Below are 23,858 nucleotides of genomic sequence, written 5' to 3'. Positions count from 1 at the left end.
TTTCTCAGGGTTGGGTGGCATTATTCTAAAAGTTCCAAAGTGGCCAAAATCATCATTTTTCATACAAATGGGAGGCCACATAAAAACATATAAGAAAGGGCTTCTTCATTAATGTTTCTAGAGTACTGAGACCAAATTTGGATCATTGGTGACATTCTGAGTCTTTTAAATGCCTGAACATTTAACCCTGGGTGCATTTTCTCCTGGATTAAGTTTCTTACTGGATTCTAAATGCCTGCAGAGTTGCTGCACAGGATAGACTCTCAGAAATGCCTGCCAAAAGCTCAAGTCAAATTAGCCCCTGGGATGAGAGGGGGATCTCTTAAAGGAGGTGTCCTTTGAAAGAACATACTGGACTAGTCTGAGGAAGTGGGCCCTAGTCTCTGTAACTAACTGAAGTTTCACTTTCTTTATGAAGGGCTTTACTCCAGTTTTTTTTTTTTTTTTTAAGTATATTAAAACTCAAAGATCTGTACCATTCATTTTGTACTACCATTCTGATTATAGGTAGGAAATAACAAAGCTCCTCTTCCTTTATTTGATTACTAAGGTAAAAATTAATCAAGGAGTAGCCCTTTGATGATACTTATGTTTGTATGGTAAACTACATGAAATGATCACTAAGGTGAATTTCTGGACTGTGGCTTTCTGTGAGAGGCGGTGAAGAAGTTAGATGCTATTGAGGTGCTCTTCCTAGCACAGTGAAGGGCATACTGGAGCAGGACAGCGGTCCTGCATGCCAGCTGGGTGCCCTTAGATAAGTCCTAAACTCTAGAATTTTGGTTTATCATTTTTAAAATGGGAAAGACAATAAATACTTCACAAGGTGGTTGTGGCTTTGGGTGCTGAACAGGATAATGCTAATTATGCACTTAGAAGCACAATGTGCCATACAAATTGACGTGCTATGATTATTTGTAAGGATTCTGCCCCAAAAGTACTTTTTAACAAACTCTGAAGTGTTAAAATAAAAAGCTAGAGCTTTCATGAAGAATTAAAGTTAAAATTTTACTGTGTTTTCTGCTCTTGTTGCATCCACTGTGGAATGGACAGCAAGATAGTTTACCAATCAAAGCCCAACCTGGCTTCCTTCTGCCCTCCTGACTTCAATAGCCAGCATCTGACCTCCGCCCTTACTACTATTTGTTTACAATTACAAACAATCTCACACAAGGCTGAGAAAATCCACTGCTGTAAAATGAGAAGCGGGGGCACTTGGGGAATCTTTCGTTTTTCATTTTAACTTAAACTGGTTGGAGCAGAACCCTGCTGCCATTCCCGTAAGCAGTGAGCATGGGCTCCCGAGGACAAGGATGGGGAAGACCCAGCACCGGGGCTGCTTTCTGCACTGCATTCCTCCGGCAGGCGCTTGCTGCACGGGCTGCTCACTGCATGGCCACTCCCTTCAGAGGCAGCTCCCTGAGCAGCCTGCACAGCCGCTGCACCGGCCACTGTTCTACTCCCGTGGCAGCCCCAGACTTAGAGACATTCGCGGCAGAGCAGAAGTGAGAGGCTTTTGCTGGCAGCTGTTACTTGCTCCTTTTTCTTTGTCACAGAAAGAAGTGAAAGATCACAAGGCAGTGACTTGTTTTCTTTGTTGCAGCAGGTTTTATGCACTTCTCTATTCCTTCAGCCTACTATAATTTTTAAAAACTGGTAGTATCATCTTTTGAAGGCAAAACTTTTCTTCCATTTAATGAAATAAAAAGCAAAACAAATATCCTTTTGGTTTAAGTTACTCAATAAAGTATGGTTTTTTTTCCACCCAAATGTACTTTTTTCTCGGTATATTTTAGTCAAATATTATATAGATGCTTGTTTATTGAGATTGTTAATATAGTTAACTTATGATCATCACAGCTTTATTTAAAATTCCTTTTAGAGTGCCTACTATGTGCCAGAGTGCATTTTTTAAAAGCAGTTTATTTGGGGCAAGGGGTTTGCTCAGTAGTAGAGCTTGCTTGGCATGTACAGGATCCTGGGCTCAAGGTCCTAGGTTATAGCCATTGCACAGAATAAAATAAAAGAGTTTATTTTTTAAAATCGTATTTGCTTTTTTAATGTATAGAATTTGCATATTCTAAACATATGCCTCAAAATTAGGTAAGCTTGTTGGGAGTCTGGGCTTTCAGCAAAGAAGTTAAGGTCTGCGTAATTTATTGTGGTCAATCTACACTTACCTAAACACCTTTGTTGCCTAATTGTTTTTGTTTTATTTTCAGCAGCACTGGGGACCAAACCCAGGACCTCCAGCCAAGCAAATATTCTACCACTAAACTACATGCCCAGCTCCTTGTGCCTATTCTTAATGTCACCTTGAAAAATTAACTCGGAGTCACAAACAGAAAACCAAGCACTAACTACAACCTGAAGTATTCCCAAACCATACATGCAGCTGTATAAAACCTAGAAGGTAATTGTTCTTTTTATACCTTTTGTAATTAGCTAAAAATGAACCAGAAGTGGGCACTTGAGAAAGAGAACTGTTTTATATAATAAATGAGTTATATTTTAATCAGTGGCTCTTCAACTTTCCCCTCTTCCCCCAATAAAATTCTGATTTCTAACAAATGAAATAGTCCTTTCATGTTGATTTTTGTCTCCTACAGCTAACAACAAAAATTACAATCATTCATTCTCTCAATTTTATGTAGCCTTCAGAAGCCAAATGAGCAACAGAATCATCTTGCTAATAAATCTTCCCAATTAAGCTGGTAAGTGTAGACTTAATGCTAGATGTTTCCAAGACTCTCAGAGGCAGGGGAATGGGGTGTCTCATTGTCTAGGAGTTCCCCAATGCTGCAAGACTATCTGATACTAATACACAGATGTCTTGAATGGGAAAAAAAAAAAAAAAACCCTCATAAATCATCATCCTACACAGTTTAGATGGAAGAGGGAGTAACAGAACAGAACAATTAATAATTACTATTCTAAAGAAGTTATTTAACAGTGAAGAGAGAGACAAAACGGCTTGGAAGGCCTGAATTTCAGTCACTCCACATTTTTTAATTCCCTGGACTTAGGTTGGCACATTTTAAAAATAGAAATAACCACATTTCTCTTGCTTATCTCACAGGTTTGTTGTTAGGATTACATATGAAAATTCAGGGTAAGTACTGTACTTTAAAAACAGTTTTAAAGGGCCACCCGAGTACTTCTGACATTAACAAATTTCTCTGCCCTGTGTTTATTCAAGTGTGACAGAAGATGATCAAAGCCAGGCCCTTCCACATTTCTGCCACTTGAGAATCTCTGAAGTGGGTCCACTATCACCACTGCCTGAGGTGATGTTAAGATGTTGTTTGCAAGAGGAGAAAGGCTGCCAATTTCCACTGAGTCCAGGACCACAAGGGTCAGACTCCTGTGGCCGCATGTGAGCAAGAATGGACTCTTTATGTGTGGTGTGTGTGTACATGCACCAGTTCACATGCGGAGGGCACTAAAACAACAAAACTGCTTGGTGGGTACACACCACACTCGCTTTGATTCTTACCTTTTCACTAAGAAGAATGAAAAAAATTGACCAAAACACAACTTTCACTTTTGTTATTTGGAAGGGGGGAAGGGACTGTCACTCTCAGAAATTTCATCCTCAGTTTGATTTTTAAAAAGGATTCTGAAAGCGGAAATTCAAATTCAATTCTCCTAGTTTTTACAGAATCCTCAAGTTCTATCAACATTCACTAATGAAAAAAACTAAGAATGACATATTTTGAAGCATAAACTATATTCAGATGTAGTAATCACATTTTATAGGAACAACTCATTTTAAGAGTGATTGGAGTTGTTCCTACCCATAAATTCAGAAAGGACTCACTCAAGTATTAGCATACTCAGCTAAATCTACTTTGAGGAAGATTTTGGTATATTTATTATTATAAGAGAAAAAAATTGGCTTATTAAAATTTGCCCATTCATGAAATTTCCTGGCAGAAAGCAACCTATAAAATCAAATTTAGAAGGGCAAAAAGAAAATAGGGGCTGCATTTATTATAATCTTACTTCAACTATCCATCACCTTCTGGGACAGCAGTCAGATCAGCAATAATATGGGAGCAGATCATGTTTATAACTGGCAATGAAACTTTACTTCAGACAATAAATCTAGTGTAAATCCTAACATTGGAACACTGAAGAAGAGATACAGGAAATATTTTTGGTACCTGAAAATGTGTTTTCTTTGGTCCTATAAGGGTAGTTGAAAAGGAGAGAAACTGACTTGGTAATAAAATGAAGCCCAGTTCTCCTATTGGCTCTGAGACTGATTATAGCATAAACCCAGGTCAAATACTGAGCTGAGACATGCCTAGTTCTCAGTATCTGAGAAATAGGGATGATAACAGCAAATATTATCTTCTAACCTTTAGGAGAACATAAGAAAAAAGAAACTAACAAGTGAAAACTTCATACAACATTATAAGACAGGAATTAGAAAAGAACAGAAACAGGCTGGAGATTAAGCCTGATATTGGCCAGTTCCTCTGAGAGCTGGGGAGGAAAACGTGCTAAACAAGTAGGAAGTGTTATTAGCACTTCCTTCATTTTATAGTCAGACACAACAGTAGCACAAAAAATATGGCACCAGTTCAACTTTTCCAGGGTTGGTTCCAACAAGTAGCATTGACCACATATTTTTAAACACCTCAAGAAATCAGAAGGGCCATCCCTGGGCTTATCCTTAACATGAATGCTAAGAAAGGATGCCAAAACCCTTTGTAGAAAAATATGGATGTAGTTTTAGATTTGAAAGTGACTGTTACCAGCTTCTCTGCTTCATGTGGTAAAGGTCAAAGTAACAAAAACAACATGGTGGCAAGAGCATTAAGAGTCCACAGTCAGGGAGGTTTCAAATGCTCAGGAATTTCACTGAATCAATGATTATAGAGTACTGATTGTAGAGCAGAGCTTCACACATACTGAGCAGGTACAAAGTTCATGAACTTTCTCTTTAAAAGGAATAAAACTTGGCCTAAAGTAAAGCAGTTAACTTGCCAGAGAAGGCAATCTGCTGGAGGAATAGTAAGAGAAACTGATAGTAATCCTCATTCTTAATATTTCCCTTTATTTAACTTACTTAAAATTCTAAAATTGAAGCACTGGAGATTGGGGATGTAGCATGGTGGTAGAGTGCCTCTGGATTCCAACCCCAGTACCGCAAAAGAAAAAAAAAAGTCTGCAAGGAAAAAAAAAAAAAAAAAAAAAAAACACCTCTGGAATTGACCACTTGGATTTTATTTTTGTTGACCTTTCTGTTTGTCAAATTGACAGGATTGCTATAAAGCAATTATACACTCACATAGAGAAAATAGGGCAAGTGAAGGGTAGAAATTTATAACTGCATTGACTAAGTGCCTGAGTCTCCACTTGACACCTCCTGGCTGAGTTGCTGCACTCCAGTATACCAAAATATCACCTGCTCTACGGCATGCTATTTAGAAAAGTCATAATACACTTGCTCACTGCACATTTGCTACATAAACAGCCTCTTTGGGAGCACAAAGGGTTCCAGAGACTCCCTGAGCTAACACTCACAGGTGACTATAAGCATTAAATCATTTCAACTTCAAAGACACACCTAATAAAAGAAGACTTAGTTCCATTTCAGCAACTGACTGAACAGGACAGAACTTCTTTTTGCCAAAAACTTTTTCTTAGTCATAAAAATGTCAGTTTTTTTTTTTCCTCATCACATAATGGTACATACTAGGTTTGCACCGATGATACTGCATCCAGTATTCAGAGTTAAAGGATAAGTATTCCAAAGTGCATCTTATTTTGTATTCCTGAGTAAGAGGGAGGGATAGTGCACAATTTAGGCTGAAAAATAACTCAAAAGCTTTTAAGAGAGTAATTTTCACACCAACACCTGTTAAGTGTACAAATGACTAACATATGATGAAGCAGAAGAATCAAAGAAAAGTTCTCTATTTTAAGATATAGGAAATCTATCTATTTATTTATTATTTATTATTATTTTGTTTTAGAGGCACAGTGGCATGTACTATATAGTTCTAGCTACTCAGGACTCTAAGGCAGGAGGATCCCTTGAGCCCCAGAGTTCAAGGTCAGGCTGGGCAACATAGTAAGACCCCCATCTCAAAAAAAATTCTTTTAAAAAAATCTTATTTGTATAAGCATTCCATATTAAAATGTTACAGTTTCCCTAAAAGATGTGAAGCCCACATCACATCAAATATCATATGAAATGATGTAGATCACACAAAACAAAATGCGGTGACAACAAGCTCGTCTCCTAGAGGATCCCCAGTACAAAATTCTTGGCCCATCCTTTATTCATCATCATGTGTGAGCAAAACAGAAAGAAGAGTGGTCAAATGCCTTCTTCTTTTATGGTTCGGGCCTCACACATACTAAGCATGCACTCTACCACACGCTGTATCTCCAGCCCTCCAAGTGCCTTTATAACTGTTAGTAATCCTAAATTATTAGCTCATAGAAAAGGCTTCATTTTTCATCATATTGTTCTTAGGATGCATAAACACTACAAAATATAATAAATTATAAAAATATAAAATATAAAAAAATTCATAACCCATGTCAAGCTAGTGTACTTACCATTCAGTGACAACATATGAAGTTAGTTGCAATGGAACACAATAGAGATAAGAAGACAGAAGTACCCCTGTCTTCATGCTAAGGTAGGAGAGGTGGATCTGTGACTTGATCCCCAGTAAAGCTAAGTTTATATCTAGGCACCTCAACAAATTACAGACATATTTTCTGACAATCAAATTTCTCAAACATACCACAATTTCAATATTATCCTCAAACTAGCCTTTGTTTTGGTCAGCTGCAAATTAATTTAAAAACAATAAAAGCATTCTCAAAACTCAAGTGCCAGTCACAGCACACACTGAGGATGTGCATACTGCATGGAAAAATGCTTAATACAGCAAAATGGAACTGTAGTCCAAATATTTCACCAGGTTATTTGGATCTTGCAGAAATATTAACAAATATAATTCTCCAAATATAATCCCTTTTCCAAATACTTTTTTTTTTGTAACTGGGATTGAACTCAGGGCACTTAATCGCTGAGCCACATCCCCAGGCCTCTTTTATATTTTATTTAGAGACAGGGTCTCCCTGAGTTGCATAGGGCCTTGCTAAGTTGCTGAGGCTGGCTTTAAACTCATGATCCTCCTGCCTCAGCCTCCCATGCCATTGGGATTACAGGCATGCAACACTGTGCCTGGCTCCTTTTCTGAATACTTTTTAAAGATACTGAATTTAATATTTTTCTTTGCTGTTCAACAGTTTTTCATTAATCACACTGAGATTTTCAACCAAAGAAAGAACTCCTTGGAGAAAAATAAAAACCATGAAGGACCTGGTACAAAATCAGTTTTTCCTTAGAATCCACTGCACACAACTTAAGGCTACAGAACTTGCCCAGAAGAAGCTCCAAGACAGAATCCAGAAATGACAGAATTAAGAAAGAAGCAAAGATAGAATGGGGTGTGGCAGTCACAGAGCACTGGGTTCCATCCCCAGCATGGCCAGCATGGCAATCCAACAAATGAACAAAAACAAACAGACAAACAAACAAACAAAAAGCCTGAGGTAGTGACTCAGACCTGTAATCCCAGCTGCTCAGGAGGCTGAGACAGGAGAATAACCAGTTTAAGGGCAGTCTGGGCAACTGAGCAAGACCCTGTCTCAAAATGAAATAAAAAAATAGGGCTAGGGATGTAGCTCAGTGGCAGAGTGCTTGCCTACCATGTGTGTGGCCCTGGATTCAATTCCTAGGGAAGAATACGGAAGAAGGGAAGGAAGAAGTAAGAATAAAGAAGCAAAGACAAAGTCCCAACAACTACTTATCATTAAAGCCCTCAGTATTAATGGGCAGATAATACACTTTTAACTCTTCATTGCTATCCGACCCAGTATCATTTAGACCTATGCTCTATTCTCTCAGGTGGACTAAGAAGTGGGGCAAGAAGCACAGTCAAAATATTTCTCAAGAGGGAGGAAAGAAAGAAGTTGAGTCATTTCAACAGTTTAGACTTGGTTCCTACCTGCTTGACTGAAACAGGAATACAACCAGATCCAAGTACTAAGCCCAGCAATCATATAGTCAACTGTGTGGCTATGAACAAAAGTTTCCTACATATGCCTTTCACATCATGGTAAAGCTAGCCTCATTCTAGTTAGGAAATTAAATTTTAGTTTGAGCTTTTGGATCTTGATCCTTGCTTTTTTCCCTCATTTCTTTTTTTAACACTGGGGAGTGGAAATAAAAATAAAATCCGGTTATTAGATGAGAAACAACGACCATTTCACTTTTCATTTCAACCTCTGAGCCACTGTTAGCAAGCCGTAGCTAAACAGTGAAAGCATTTGTTACATAGCAAAGGGAATCTTGCCCACAAATCTTTTCTGCAAGGCACTAAAATTAAAAATCTGCCCAAATGAAACAAAGCTTCTCAAGTTAAAAATCATGTTTCATCCTTCTTAAAAGTAACTAATAGTACTTCAAGGACATGCAATACAAATTTCAAACTTTTTTTCTTCTCAAAACTCCAGGACTTTTAACTAAAATCATAGCCAAAATGTTCCTTCTTTGGCTTCTTTCATAAAATAACAATTTATTTCAGAGTTTTGCTTTCATTGTGCTGCTTTATAATTTAACATACATAGAGCCTTCATTTGAGATACATAAGAAACATCAACACACACTTAAAAACATTCCTCTAGTGAAACAATTCATGTCAGCAGAGTGTTGAATTATGGCTGGAACCACTCAAAATCTGCACATTTTCAGTCTTCACAGAGCTTAACAGATTCATACATACTTCATCAATACTAAATCTAAAAATTAAAGACAAAGTGAAAATAACTGTAACTGAAGAGGGACAAGCCAGGATTGGGCATCTTCTAAGCCAAGAAAGGCACCAGGCTTTTTACTCTTCTATTCCCTTGCTATGGATGGTGGCAGGAACTAAATATTCTACTTAGAGGTGTCTAGGATTCTCAAGAGGCATCTAATTGTTTTAGAAGAAAATTCAAAAAAAAGGGTTGGGGGAGATGGTCCCATGTAATTGGGTTGTGACAATTTTATAGGACATCACAAGTGTTCCAGAAGTAGTTAGAAATACCACAGGGGAAAAAACGATCTGACAATCCACTTTACCTGTTTTGAAAAGGGCAAGCCTGAACAAAGACCCTCCATTGTTCACACATTCTAAAAAACATGTCTTTGGAAGATGACTCTCTTGCAGTGAGTGTGAGGAGGTTCAAGATCAAACCATTCAAAAAAGACTCACTGGAAAATTAGGCACAATTCTTTTTAGAAAGGAAGTTCTGGAGAAACCAGTGCAACTAAACCATGATAATAGCCTGGACTTCCCCAAAATATCAAAGATCTGATTGATCCCGACAGATAAGCTACTATATTTCAAACAGCATTCTGTTCTGCTGACTTTATCATGGGTTGTGGAGCTTTTCTTTTAATAGATGGGAAATCTATTAAGTCTGCTGTTTTTATGGATAGTAAAATTGGAGAGATTTCTGCTCACACTTGATCTGATAAATACGTACACACAGTTAACAGTTTCCCTTCCCCAGATTTGGAATGATATATTAACAAGCTGAAATGCACAAGAAAAAATATGGTAGACCAAGAAAGATTAATGGAAGGTATCAGACCAAACTCTGCAAAGTTCACATGACATGCTATCCCCTAGATACTAAGGGGAGAAGACAATTAAGAGACATCTTTGAGGAAGAGTCATTTACAGGTGGTTACAGTATGGAGTGTGCAAGGTGTGTCAAAGGAAGATGGAATTTTCTATAAGATGGAAAGGAGAAAAGAAAGAATAGGAATTAGCATTTATTAAACATAAGCTTTGTTTTGTTGTGTTACCTATTTTATGTTAGTAATAGTCATAGAGGTGGATATCACTGTTCCCATTTTATAGCAAAGAAAATAGGCTGAGAGAGGAGGGACCAGCACTTTTACTGGCATACTCACATCCATTTCCCCCTCTCCCTAAGAGAACTCAGCTCTAGGGAGGATCCAGGTAAGTCTACACTAGGGCAGGGCAGAATGCTCCTCTGAGGACAGTCACCAGTCCAGAGATGGACAGAGATTCCTGGACAGAAAGATAGATGGTCATCTCTGTGTAGAGGTTTCTGACTTCCTCAGAATACTTACTGGATGGATATGAACCAGTTGGAGAAGGAACCAAAACAGAATCTGGAGACAACGAGGAGTCAGAATTGACAGAAAGATGCTAAGAACCTGAGCTATAGAACTAACCCAGTCTGGAGCCTATCATATCTCTGAATTTGTTGTAACAGAATAAATTTCCTGAAGATTCCAGTGAATGTGAGGGCAGTTTCTGAAAACCTCTTAACTGATACAAGAATTTAACTTCCCCAATGTGCCCTGCAGCAAGTGACCAAGCAAGTATTTGACCCAACATGGTCTGGCTTGAAACTGGGCTTTTCCACTAAACCACTGTGTGGTGTGAACTCAGATCAATGTATCTCCCTGTGAAATTATCACATAACATTAGAACTAGAAGGCTCTTACCTCACCATCCATAAGAAAACACACTGACTCATCAGAATGCTTGAAGCAATGGCCTTACTTGCAAACACGAACACATATCTCAGCAAAGATTCTCAGAATTACATATTCTGCAGAACTTCTCACTTTGTATGTATTTAATTTTTAGTAGAGCATAGACTCTTAGGCTTTAATAAATGAAAGTGAACTTTCAAAAAGCATTCCAAATTATTATTAATTTTCTTAGATATGAAATGGTATTGTGGTTATATAGGAGAATGTCCTTAGGCTCAGGAAATGCACACTGAAATATTCAATGGTAAAGAGTCATAATGACTGAAACTTACTTTCACTTGGTACCGAAAAAAAGTATATGTATGGAGAAAGGGAAAGATCGAGTCATAAAGCAAATATGGCAAAAGGTTAATAATTACTGAATCCAGGCAGAGGGAACATGGGTGTTTGTTGAATTATTCTTTCAGGTTTTCTTCACATTTTAAAAGTCTGTGTGTTGGGGAATACGATGTGGGAGACAGCACTGTATAGTGTGGGTTGCACATTAGAAAAACTTGGGGACTTTTTAAAGTACTGAAGCGACAGCCTCATCCTGGAGTTGTGGCCTGGGTACTGCTAATTCTAAGATGTCCTGCTGGTATGGCAGAAAGAGGTTGAGCTTTAGAGTCACAGCTCATTAAAATTCTGATAGTTCCAACTCTAGAAACACAACTCAGATCATTTTTCTAGACTACCATTTTTTTTATGAAAAATTGTCGATGTTTTAAACTTAATATTGGCATTAATTCCAACAACAAAGAAATTTACCTGAAATGTACATTGGGTAACATAAGAAATATTCAATTAATATTAAACCATCACAAACTTAAATTAAGCCTTCTGTGCTATGCTCAAAGACCATAGGGGCAGGAAGAATGGATCAGACTTAGTTCTTCCCTAAACAAATCTATTCAGAGAGTTTACTTGCCAAACTGTTTATGTAGGGGGTTGGTTTGTTTTGAGAAAGGGTCTTGCTAAATTGCCCAGGCTGGCCTTGAATTCAAAATCTTCCTACTTACATGCATGTGACATGTGACACTGCACCCAGCAGCCCAAAACTTAATTTATAAAAGTGCCAAAAAAAAAAAAAAAGAAAAGAAAAAGAAAAAGAAAATGGAACAATATTTAAAGAGAAGCATTAAGCCATCTGTCCTCATTTAAAAAGAAAAGTCTTACTAAAATCAAGCTCTTTACTCCATGTTAAAAATGAGCCATAATCTGCTAAACTATAAGGAAAGGAATCCATGAAGAAAAAATATACAACTCCAATTCTCCAAATTCAAATCTGTGCAGATTACTTAAAGATACTCTAGTGAGTCTTACATATGGAAAAAAGCTCTCTAAGGTCCAATATCTGAATTTCAGCCAGCACATGGGCCTCCTCAGTACTATTTATCTTTCTTATTTGAAATGTATAAATGTGTATGGGGTATGGGATGTAGGTGAATAAAGATTTGATAAAATTAAATAAAATAAGAAATAAACAATAAAATTTTTAAAAACATAATTCTTATAATAGAAAAAAAAATTTTAATCATGAAAATAGACCTTACAACATATGTAGATTTTATAAAAGTTTTATTGGTATATAATAAGTACATGCATTTATGTTGTACAATTTGGTAACTTTGGGTAATATATATACCCTTGAAACCACCATAGCAATCAAGATAATTCCCAAAAGTATCCTTAGTGATCTTGTGAGTTAATGGATTGAGTGATGGTCCTAGCAGAGGTAGTTTTTAGGAAAGGAAACTCTTCACAGAGGTTGTTATTAAAAGAAGAGAAAAGAAAAAGTCTCTATGTAAAAGTCCAAATACTTTCATTAAAAAATAAAATTAACATGAGGCTTTAGATATTTTCCCCCTGAATTTAAATATAAGAGACAAACATATATTGCATTATCCTATCTTAGATGTAGGTTTAAATATAAAACATATGTACCCTTAACATTTCCGAATACTAAAAAAATAAGTAAATAAATAAAAGCCATAGTCTACAATACTATGTTTGAGATTTTAAACATACCCACAGTAGAAATTTCAGCTAATCCCAAGGTAAAACAATTTAGAAAGAGAATATCTACATATTGCAGTAATATATGCAGACTTCCTAAAATGTGTTGTATTAGGCCCAGAGTATATCCATCTTGCAGGCAGGGCTGCTCTAGGTGAAATTGAGGAAGAAAGTAACTTCAGCAACTGTTAAGTCCCTATCTCCAATTCTTTCCTCCTCTTCCAGTGTTCCTTTCATTTTTCATAGAACTCCCTTTGTTCACAGTGCCCTCATTGATGAGGTTTCTCCAAACTATAAATTTTTTTTCTCAAGAATCTAAAATGTATTCATACTGTGTCTATATAATCTATTCAAAGGTGCAGTTCTGCTTCCAGTGGAGGTAGTGAATGCAATAAATGGCCATGATGTCTGCTCCATCCTCTTTTCCTTACCTTCTCTGCTGAACCACTGCAGTAGCTAAAGACTATTCTATTCTTAGGTGTCTCCTGCTCCATCTTTTCTCAGATTTAAAAAGAAGGATTTTAAAGTCCATCCAGAACTTCTAGAAGGCAGGTCCACTTGACCTAGGACTTGGCTTATTGTAGTGGCCTACACTGGACTTCCCACATCACATATTGCCCAGTGTCAGAGATTTAATTTCCATATGGGGATCTTTTGTCTCCAACTGGACCATGAGCAAAATTATGAGCAAATTTCATGTCTTATTATTAGTTTCTGATACTCTTAAGTACTTGGGACATGTATTAAGTATTTATGAATAAAAACAAAACATTGAAAATCATCCTTTGATAATATATTGATGGTATTTGCACTGCATAAAAAAAAACACTTAGGTATATCCACTTTAGTGTCTGAGTTGGAAATGAACACTGAAGGTTGTATTTGTGTACATGTATATAATCACTGAAACAAAAAATCAGTTCTTCATGTGCAACAGACAAAGCAAAGTTAAGGTTTCCTTGTCAATTGTGCAATGTAGGAGAAATGACTACATTTCCATTGTGCAACTTTCAGGGTTAACATTTTTTTTTTTTTTTCAGGCTCTGTCACAAAGGAAACAAAGCAACAGGAGAAAACAACTTGAAAAGTATAAAGAAAACCTAGGAGAAACTTCAGACCATGACCACTGTATGGTTTTCCAAGGTTCATAAGTAAAGATTAATGATTTCTGGTGGAAACTATAGACAATATTAACATATCAACTCAAATTCAAATTTTAAAAATGTCCACTCAATTGGAATTTTGTTTAAGGATTTAGAATTCCTTTTATAAAAAGTCAAAGAGCATAAAATCCATATAAAGAATTCTTACATTTTTTTCAGATCATTATTATATAATGTTTAATTAAGACTACTCCAAAAAGTAGACAACGAGTTCTGCACACACTGAAATAGTTTGGAAATAATTACCACAAGGGCAGGAATATTCATTTCTTTTCCTCACTGATACTGCATGTGCCTAGGAAGACTAGTTGGCACATAGTAGGAAATGCTTGATAAATATCTGCTGAATTAACTGAGTGAGTGAATGAACAGAAGCCAAAAATAAATACAGGGCCACAAAAGACCAAGCTTTTCCCTTGAGGCATAGGATGTATAAAGTGTGATTTCTAGAACATCTCTTAATCAACCCCAAAATGCAGTTTATCTAATTTTATATTTGAGTTGTTAAAATAAAAATTAGAACTGAACAGTTAAATCAAAAGGAGGATTCAGCCAGGCATGGTGGTGCATGCCTATAATCCCAGCAGCTTGGGAGGCTGAGACAGGAGGATAGAGAGTTTAAAATCAGCTTCAGCAACAGCAAGGTGCTAAGCAACTCAGTGAGACCCTGTCTCTACATGAAATATGAAATAGGGCTGGGGATGTGGCTCAATAGTCAAGTGCCCCTGAGTTCAATCTCTGGCACCACCCCCCCCCACCGCAAAAAAAAAAAAAAGGGAGGCTTCAATTTGTCTGAAAAAAAAATTATTAATTTTTTGTGTAGTACTGGGGATAGAATCCACAACCTTAGGAATGCTGGGTAGGCACTCTTCCACTGAGCTACATTCCCAGCCCTTGTTTAGTGGAATTTAAGGTTTTCTACTACAGATATTTGAATAATGTCATGTACTTTGAAAAACTACTAGACATTCTCCAGATCAAATGATCTTAGGCAGGACCTGTTGGGGCACGCCTGTAATCCCAGCGACTCCGGAGACTGAGTCAGGAGGATTGCAAGTTGAAAGCCAGCCTCAGCAAGGTCCTAAAGCACGTTAGTGAGACTCTGTCTCAAAGTAAAAAGGGCTGACATGTGGTTCAGTGGTCAAGTGTCTAGGTTCAATACCTGGTATCAGGAAAAAAAAAAAAAAAATCAAAGGATTTGGTCCTTAGGAAAACTTTTGACTCACAGAATTTTTATACAAATCTTTTTGGCTTAAAAGGTATATATTCAGGACTGAGGATGTAGCTCAGCAGTAGTGTACTTGACTGGCATGTATGAGGTCCTCGTCAATCCCCACATGGCAAAAAAACAAAAAAACAAAACAAAACAAAAAAACGCTTCCACACTCTGATTTTCTGGGTAAAAAGAACCCTTAAAATCAACACAAAAGTTAACCCAAAGGAATACATTTCATTTGAGTTGAAGCCATGGAAGACAATAAAGCTGATGGTTACTTCACAAGGAACCATTAATCAAGCAACAATGGAGAGCCCTGGAAAACTTCACAGTGGACATGGTCTGAAGTTCTGTCTGGCTTAGAGAGTTAAAAACAAAACAAACAAACAAAAGGAGCTGCTCATCCTGTCTGATGTGATGGTCTCAGTCAGCCTCCCCTGCCCACCCCCCATGAGGTCAGGTGGCCATGGTCATCACAGTCTCCGAAGCTCACCAGGGCGCCTGGCATGGAGCAAAAACAGCTTGGATGTCTGAGACATTTCACGATAACCTGGACAGAAAAAATTCTGTAGGTTTCCCCTCAGACACAATGGATGAATAGAAAATCAGTCATTAATAAACATGTTAGAGTTTTCCCTTGACACCACCTTGCATAGGCTAAAACTTGGTTTTAGGTTTATGAAGTAGATCCTTAAATTTTGTGCAGACAAAAGGAGAGAACTAGAACCCTTCTTTTGAAATAAGGCAAAGAAAATTTTTCTACATAGAAGGCTTTCCATCAATCTTATAAAATAGATTTAAATAAAACAAAAGCCCCTCCACAGCTTAAACACACACACACACACACACACACAAAACAAAAACAAAACCAAAGACAAAATAAAACTGATATCATCAATGAAAAAGAATCCAAATGACTCTTGGAAAAAACAAGAATAAAATAAGAGAGATGTCACATAAGAATAAAAGACAAACTCATATGGAAATATTAAGAAAAATGAAAAATGACATTAAACAAAGGAAAGAGGGTGGATTATTTTAGTCATTTTATTTAATATGTTAAAAGTCAATATTCAGTGCGAAACATTATAATGTGGATGTTAGATCCAAAGGTGGGGAAGAAATCAGATTGTTCTGCCTCAGTTGGTTGACAGTTGAACAAAAAGGACAAAAGAACAGTATTTTTAAAAGTTGCTTTCTGGAGGCTGAGGGGAGAGTTCAGTGGTATAGTGTGTGCTTAGCATGCTCCAGCAACAACCCCCTGCCAAAAAAAGAAAAAAAATTGTTCTCTGCTTAGAAATTTCACATGTGAGGCTCACTATTTACTATCCTTAATATTAGAATAAATAATATTTTATATGCCTTGTTTTAATACATCCTTCTCTGAGTACCCTAGAATTATATTTCCTCCTTAAAAAGTGAATAACATCATGAGGTTGTGATAATTTTGCTAATAATTGTGGAGAAGTAAAGCTTAATTCAAAGAAATTTATATAAATGTGCTAACTCTAAGTCTTAGATTTTTAAATTTTAAAGACTCCTCACTCATTTTTAGGGATAAAAGAAAAAAAATGATTTCTTAAAATGCAAGCTTTCTGCATGTGCCTTCACTTGCCTTTCTAAATAAAAAAATTGACTGGAATAAATTAAATCCTCCAAATTACTATATTCTTAAATGTGCATATTTCACTGTATTCAAGTATTCAGGGTACAAAGTAAACACGATGATTAATTTTTCTCTTTGGATATACTTCTAATGGAATCCAGTAAATCTACACATTTTCCCCCTGCAATGAAAGTACAAATTTTACAAACTTTAACTTGATAAAATGTATTATTTCCCAGATACCTAAAGTATGTTTTTAAAATATCAGCATCAGCTAAAAATTGGGATACACCAAAACTGAGAGTTAAAATTTAATACCCCATTCAACTAAAGCAAAGTTCCTTACTTCTTTAAATGGTACCTTAAGCATATCAGTAAGAAGTCTCTTCAAATCTAAACTCAAAAGGAATGCTCTGTAGATAAATATCTGAGAGATCACAATTTTCACATAATGCTAAACAAATATCTATTTTCTAAATGAAGTTTACTTTGTGTTTACAAGAATTTTGTCCTTCCCAAATATTTTTTAAGAAACACAATTTACTCCTATAACTTCCTCTGTGAGAGCAGGATTAACCACCTTTCTTCTTCCCACTGACAGGACAATATCTTTGAGAATGTAGGAGGTGAAATGTAATGCTCAAGGTTACATGATAATCCGTAGTGTCACTCAATGTAGAAGGTCAATGTGTCTATGTCATTAGACAATGCATATGTTATTTTTCTCTCCTTTACATCACTATCTGACACAGCTATCCATTTTCCTACTATCAGCATAGAAATCACAAACCCTAAAGATTATTTCTACTCCTCTTTTCTTTCCAAAGAATGCTTCACAACGAATACTGCATTTTTAAAAGTTGGGAACATTAGCCAGTTACTCAGGAGACCCAGGCAGGAGGATCACTTGAGCACAGAAGCTCAGGCCTGCCTGGGTAACACAGTGGGACCCCACTCAAACCCAATAAAGTTGGAAACATCATAAATGTCTGTAAAATCCTAATAAATAGCCAAATGTCTTTACTAAACAGTTAAATGAAAGAGAGGTGAGCTGTGGAAACAATGTCATGCTAAAATGTGTCAAGTGAAAAACCTGAGATGAGACTTTCCATTTTGCAGACCAGATCCTTAAGTGTTGTTTCTAAGTGCCTATAAATTATTTTTTAAGTTTTGCTTTTGATTAACTGCTTTAAAAGTATTCAAACAAAAAAAGGGGCAAGCTTTCTAAAAATCAATTGTTTTAGACAATGAAAATACAATATATTCAACTCAACTGGATAACAAGATTTGGATAAACAAAGGTCTATGTGCTCAAAATTACAAGCATTGTAACAAATGTTTCACATATTAGAAGTTTTAACAATGTTAAGAAACACTATAACACTTCTGAGTAGATAAGTATTCAGATTTTGTTGCTGAGGATCCTTTCTCTCATTAAAGACAATTCTTATATTTTATAACTTTTGAGGGCACAGTAATTAAAATGAATTTTATTGACAAGTAAAACAGGATGATTCTATAAAGGAAGCAGGTGGTAGGCCCCATCAATTTTGCTTATTTAAAAAATACATATTCCACAATTGTGTAATTTGTATTAAGTGTGTGGTAAAGTTTAAAGTTTAAGTGTTTTATTTACTAATTACATACACCTCTTTTATGATCCTATCACACTATTTATTACAGCTATTCCAATAGCTAATTATCTATTAAGACTATTCAAAAGAAAGAGTTTAATTCTTGAATGGAAAGAAAAATAAGGCTCTAGTACTTAAGGAAATGATAGTAATTTATTTTACAGTGTTAGATTGAAAAGTCTCTTTATTATTAAAGAGACTGAAGCAGAGAAAATAACATCATATCATCTGTTTAGACATTCAAAATCCAATTTGTATAATTCACATTAATAATAACATTCAACTTAATGACAGAAAGTTTGGGAATCAGAGAATCATAATTTTAAAATGGTCATGTCAGGCAACAAAGAAAAATAGTAGATGTGCTTTTCAGCTAATTTTTAATTTACTCTTCAAAATGAAAATTTGTTTATATTTTTTGTGATGCTGGGGATTGAACCCAGGGATGCTCTGCCACAGAATTATACTGAAGACCTTTTTATTTTCACTCTGAGACAGAATCTCACTAAATTGCAGAGGCTGGTCTCCAACTTGACATCCTCCTGCCTTGAGAGTCATTGGGATTGCAGGTGTGGACCACCATGCCCAGCCAAAACTGTTGGTTAGTAAAGGACAAATTACACTGTGAATCCCCTCATTTATTTTACAGTTACAAAAATAATAATTGAGAAAGTGAAAATTCAATTTAACAATATAAATAACAGTATTCTTCACAATATCACATATAATGTTCATTCAACTACTCATAAATGATTTGAGAATAACATAGTTTAATTCCACAAGTATTCATTAAGCTTCTTTATGTGCTAGTAGCTTTGCTAGGCAACAGAGATTAACTCATGATTGAAACACTACTGTTACCCTCAAAAAGCTTTCTGTTTAGTAGGGGTGAAAACTATAGATAACAGCAAGTGTGTGATCTATACAATAATTTTAATAGAGGTAGTACATTATATTATGCAAGTTCAAATGAATGAGTGATCAACTCAATTCATTCAATAATCAGACTTCTTAAAGGCTCTGATAAACTCTAGTTCAAACATCAGGCATACTGATTAAATTTTGCTTATTTTATTAACAGCAATGATATTTTATCTTTGCAAAAAAATTACTTGTAAAAAATAAAGTCATTCATATTTCAAGATATACCGAGGAACATGAAAGAGCTAAATTTGGGCCGGCATAGTGGCATGTACTTGTAATCCCAGCTATATGGGAGACTGAGGCAGGAGTACCTAAAGTTCGAGGCCAACCTCAGCAACTTAGCAAGACCCTGTTTCAAAAAAAAAGAAAAGAAAAAAAAATAGGGTTGGGGTCAGTAGAGCCCCCTGGGTTCAATTCCCAGTGTTGGGGGGAAAAAAAAACTAAATGGGGCAAGATACATATACCAAATGCTATTAAAATATGTACATATTAACTCAATCTGCCCACACCTCTCTCCATAACCCTATGAAACAGGTGCTACCATTATTCTCATTTTACAGATGAAGAATCTAAGGTTAATTTGACCAAGGTCAAGCAGAAATGCTGGGATTTGAACCTACAGAATCTGGTTCCAAAGGCCCTACTCTTAGCCACTACACTAGACTCCCTCTCTGAGAATGATAATGTTTATGAGGCAGCTAACACAGTGCTCTATGTTGTCCACTGTGATTAATCCTTATAGCAACCCTTTAAAGAGGAGTCTCCCCTCTCATTTAGAGGAAAAAACCAGCACAGATCAGGTTAGAAATTTGTCCAAGGTCACAGAGCCAGTGAGTGATGGCTGAATTCAAATTCAGGCAGCATACCTCCCCTGTGCTATCTGGTCTTTCAAAGGTTCAGTCTTACCCTCATGAAAAATGTCACAGGCTGAAATTTATTAAACAATTCAAAAGGCTTTGTAAAAGTCTTCCTGAAACACACTGAAAGATTTGGAGTTATGACAAGCATTTCTTTAAGACAGCATTTACATGAAAGTCACTTTTCACTTTACTACTTTGGACTGATCATAAACACATTTCTGCTCTTTAAAAAGAAATCTTCTGTAGCAACTTGGCAGATTTCAGTACAGGAACAGTCTATTCTTTAAAATTAAATTTAGCAACAACTTATTCTGGTTAGCCTGAAAGAGAAGGAGAGAATTAACTACTAAGCGGCCTTTCCTGTACTTTAATATTTCAAAACATGTTTAGTTTGGCCTAATTTGACTCTTGTGGACAACTAGCCCAGAACTTGATTCAAAAAGAGGAATACCAATTTAAAACAGCTGAATTCTAAACAGTGACCACAGAAGCCAATTCAGGGTAACTATTCTCATAATTTATACTTTTATCTCACACTAAATATTAAAGATACATAGGACAAGGTTGTCATAAAGCACATATGGGTAGGTATTTGTACTTTTGAGCTACTGATAACCAAGAAACCAAATTAAAATTTTACAAAAATCTGTAGAATAACATTGTTTAAAGAGTAATCAAGTACCAAAAGATAAATATCAAAGGAAACAATCCATATTTCTCATCTCTCCTTAACACACTCCGTTGTGTCCAATAATTGGGAAATACAAAATTCTGTACTGTGATGCCTCCCTAGAATAGAAAGGAGCTAAAGACGGAGTGTTACACAGAATTTCCACCTTACCTTGCTTTCCTCCAACAGGTTCAAAGACTTCATAACCTTTAGTACTGAATTAATATTTTCTCAAAAGGGAACCACGAAATTATCTTAAAATAATAAAACTGAGTGATGCCACTAGGCAATTTGTCTTTCCTTGCTCTATCACCACACATTCAAATGAATAATACCTTTGCTTTGCCTTTACTGAACAAAGTTAACTTTGATTTACAGGAAAATGTACCCACTAGCCATTTTACACTTTTTGCAGGTCACAGTCTATCGGATCACATCGCTATTACTACTCACTAGGCATCCAAAAGACAGAAAGCATGCCACCACCAATCATTGTATAAGCATTATAATGCCCCGATGGTGGAAGTCTGGCAATACCTAGAAATACAGCAAGGCTAGTGAATAAGGACTCGAGGGGCGGGGGAAGAAGGAGCGAGGGAAGGAAGGAGTCGCCACCTCAAATCCACGCCGGACCAGGAACCTCCAGCCCCACAACCTGATCCCTGCCCTCCCCAAGAATGGACCGGTTACCACGTTTTATTCTCACCCCTCCCCCCCAAAAACCCCCACACGGTACTCACCCTTCCGCGAAGAAGTCGGCACCCTGTCCAGCTCCGAGACGGGTCGGGGTGGCAGGCGAGGGAGTGGACGTCTGGGCTGTGGGCGGGGGGTGTCGGTGCGTCACTTGAGTGCAGGACGGTGAGTTCGACGGGTGGGAACGGAAAGGAGCAGGGAAACCAAGTCACGGCCGAAAAGGAGGGAGGAAAAATCGAGGGGGTGGGGTGGGGAAGCGCACCTCCTAGCATAAACCACCGGCCCCGACGACCCTTGCCCCCGCCGAGGAAAAAGAAAACCAGGGGAAATAATAGACTGACAAATAAATCTCTAAAACGACGAGGAGCGAGGAACGGACTTTAATTTAAAGGGCGAAACTGAGCAAGGGCTAGTGGGGAGACGGAGAGAAGTGGCTCTGGTCTATCCATGCCTTTGCAGTCCCCAAGCAGAGGAGGAGACTGGCTGAGGGGAAGTTGCAGCGGCTCCCAAGGAGGAGGAGGAGGAAGGAGGAGAAGGAGGAGGAGGAGGATGTTACACCGTAACAAGTACAGACAGACAGCCATGATCAGAGGGGCGCTGCGAGCAGGGGCGGGGCCGCGGCGAGGCGAGCGGCAGCGGGCGGCAGCACCGCCTGCTCAGCTCGCTCAAGACATTTAATTGGATTGATGGGTTGTGCAGTGACTCACAGACTTTACAGAGTCGTACAGCAGTCCCCGCCCAGCTGGACAGGGGAGATGCGGCGGGGACGGGCGGGTAAGGGGGCCGAGGGAGAACCGCGAGGGGAGGAGGCTACAGGGAGGCGAGGCGTTGCAGGGCGGGGGAGCGGAGCAGAGCGGCCCAATGGCGAGGCCCGCCATTTCCGACGGGCATGGGTACCGACCAATGATGGTGCTGGCTAGATAGGCGGCTGGCTTCGCCCCTGCCCAATGAGTCTTCTAAGGACACTGCCGCGAAACCGGGCGGGGAAGTGGAGGTGGGGGGTGGGAGAGGGTGGGTGGACGTTGGAAGTGGGGGGTGGAGGGAAAGACAAGGCGCGGGAGACCAGTGGAGTCACTCTGCCTTCCTCGCTCCGAAGTGCTCCTTCTACCAATCCGAGAGCCGGTGGGGTGATGGACGGACGCCGTGGCCAATGAGGAGGAGAGGGCTGGCCTCAGGGAACAGAGGGAAGGAGCGGGGCGGGGCCCACGCCCTCGCCTCTCTCCCCAGCCGGTCCTCCCTCCCACCCGGCTCGGGTCAGTCACGCAAATAACAGTGTGAGGGCTGGGGCCGGTCGCGGGGGTGCGGGCGGGGCAGCGCTGCTGGCTGCGTGACAGCGAGTAGGGACTGGCTGTGCTGCCGGCTCCGCGCCGGCAGCAGGAGGCGGCAGCGGAGGCTGGCTCCTCAGCTTGCAGGCTGCCGCTGGCTGCTGCTGCTCAGCCTCTGCCTGGCGCTGCCCCGGAGCCCCTGAGGCCAAACCCCACTCCCGGGGGATAACCCGACTTGGAGTGAATCACATCCAAGTGGCCCCATGTCCACGGACCGTGCCCACTCTTGGAAACAACGTCTGAAGTCGGTGGGGATGTGTTCTGGGATCTGAGGAGCCTGGAAACCAGAGAAGGGAAGCTTGGCAATGGCATTTGTCCCTCGCCTGTTTTTCTGGAAGTCAGAGTAGGGTGTGGACAGGTTGAAACAGCTCCTGAAAACATACTGTTTTCTTTATTGAGTTCTGAAAAGGCCCTTAACCTGGCATGAGTGAAGCTGTATGGGCTTTGATTTTTCAATGCATGCGTGTATCTTAGTTTCCTCCCAACCCACCCGCCCTCACCACTCTTTCTCCCACTTCCTTACCTTGAACCCTGATGGCAATGCTCGGGTGCACCCACTCCTAGGTCTCACTGCTCATTCCCAGGATTTGTGGGCTTTCTCAATATCTTGGCTACTGTCCAGTAATTATTTCACATACTTAAACCCTTGCCATTGCACTTGTACTTGGAAAAGTAACGGCAACCACCAATAAACGCAAATAGAGATGCCCACAAAAGCACTGGCAAGAGCTCACTTTCTTTGCTACAAGGTGCACTCCCGAGGCTTAAAATAATTGCTTTCTGTCACAGAAACTAAGGAAAGGCAAATCAGATACTGCATTCCTATTTCCATCTACTCAGAATACCCAACATTCATTTCCATTACTAGTCTACTAGAGACATGGAGGATTAATATAGGGTCTTGAGGAGAGTGAGGTAATTTTTTTCCATATAACTGAAACCTATAGTGGTCTGGAATTCAAAGGCGATGTATTAAGTAAAAACCAAAGATTTTACTCTAGTCATTTTGGGGCTTGCCCTCGATTATGTCACTTTGAGGATCAGCTCCTCATCCAGCCTTAGCTGTGACACAAAACCTGTATACTCTTACCTCTCCACCTTCTGATTTAAGCCTGCACTAAGATTTCTGTGTCCTAAATCCACTTATGAAAGTGAGCTAT

General features: G+C 38.4%; 1 protein-coding gene across 1 annotated transcript in view; it reads right to left on the bottom strand.

Annotated features, from left to right (window-relative positions):
• Positions 1-22,292, bottom strand: part of Sertad2 (SERTA domain containing 2) — a 103,065-nt gene extending 80,773 nt beyond the window's left edge. Inside the window, exon 1 of the mRNA XM_047522998.1 lies at positions 21,421-22,292. The gene's annotated coding sequence lies outside the window, so the exon portion shown is untranslated. The remainder of the gene's footprint in view (positions 1-21,420) is intronic.
• Positions 22,293-23,858: the final 1,566 nt, after the last annotated feature.

This window comes from Sciurus carolinensis, chromosome 13 (genome assembly GCF_902686445.1).
Source record: "Sciurus carolinensis chromosome 13, mSciCar1.2, whole genome shotgun sequence".
NCBI classification, from domain to species: Eukaryota; Metazoa; Chordata; class Mammalia; order Rodentia; family Sciuridae; genus Sciurus; species Sciurus carolinensis.
Note: the sequence above shows the minus strand (reverse complement) of the source record. Positions and strands in the feature narration are given on the sequence as shown.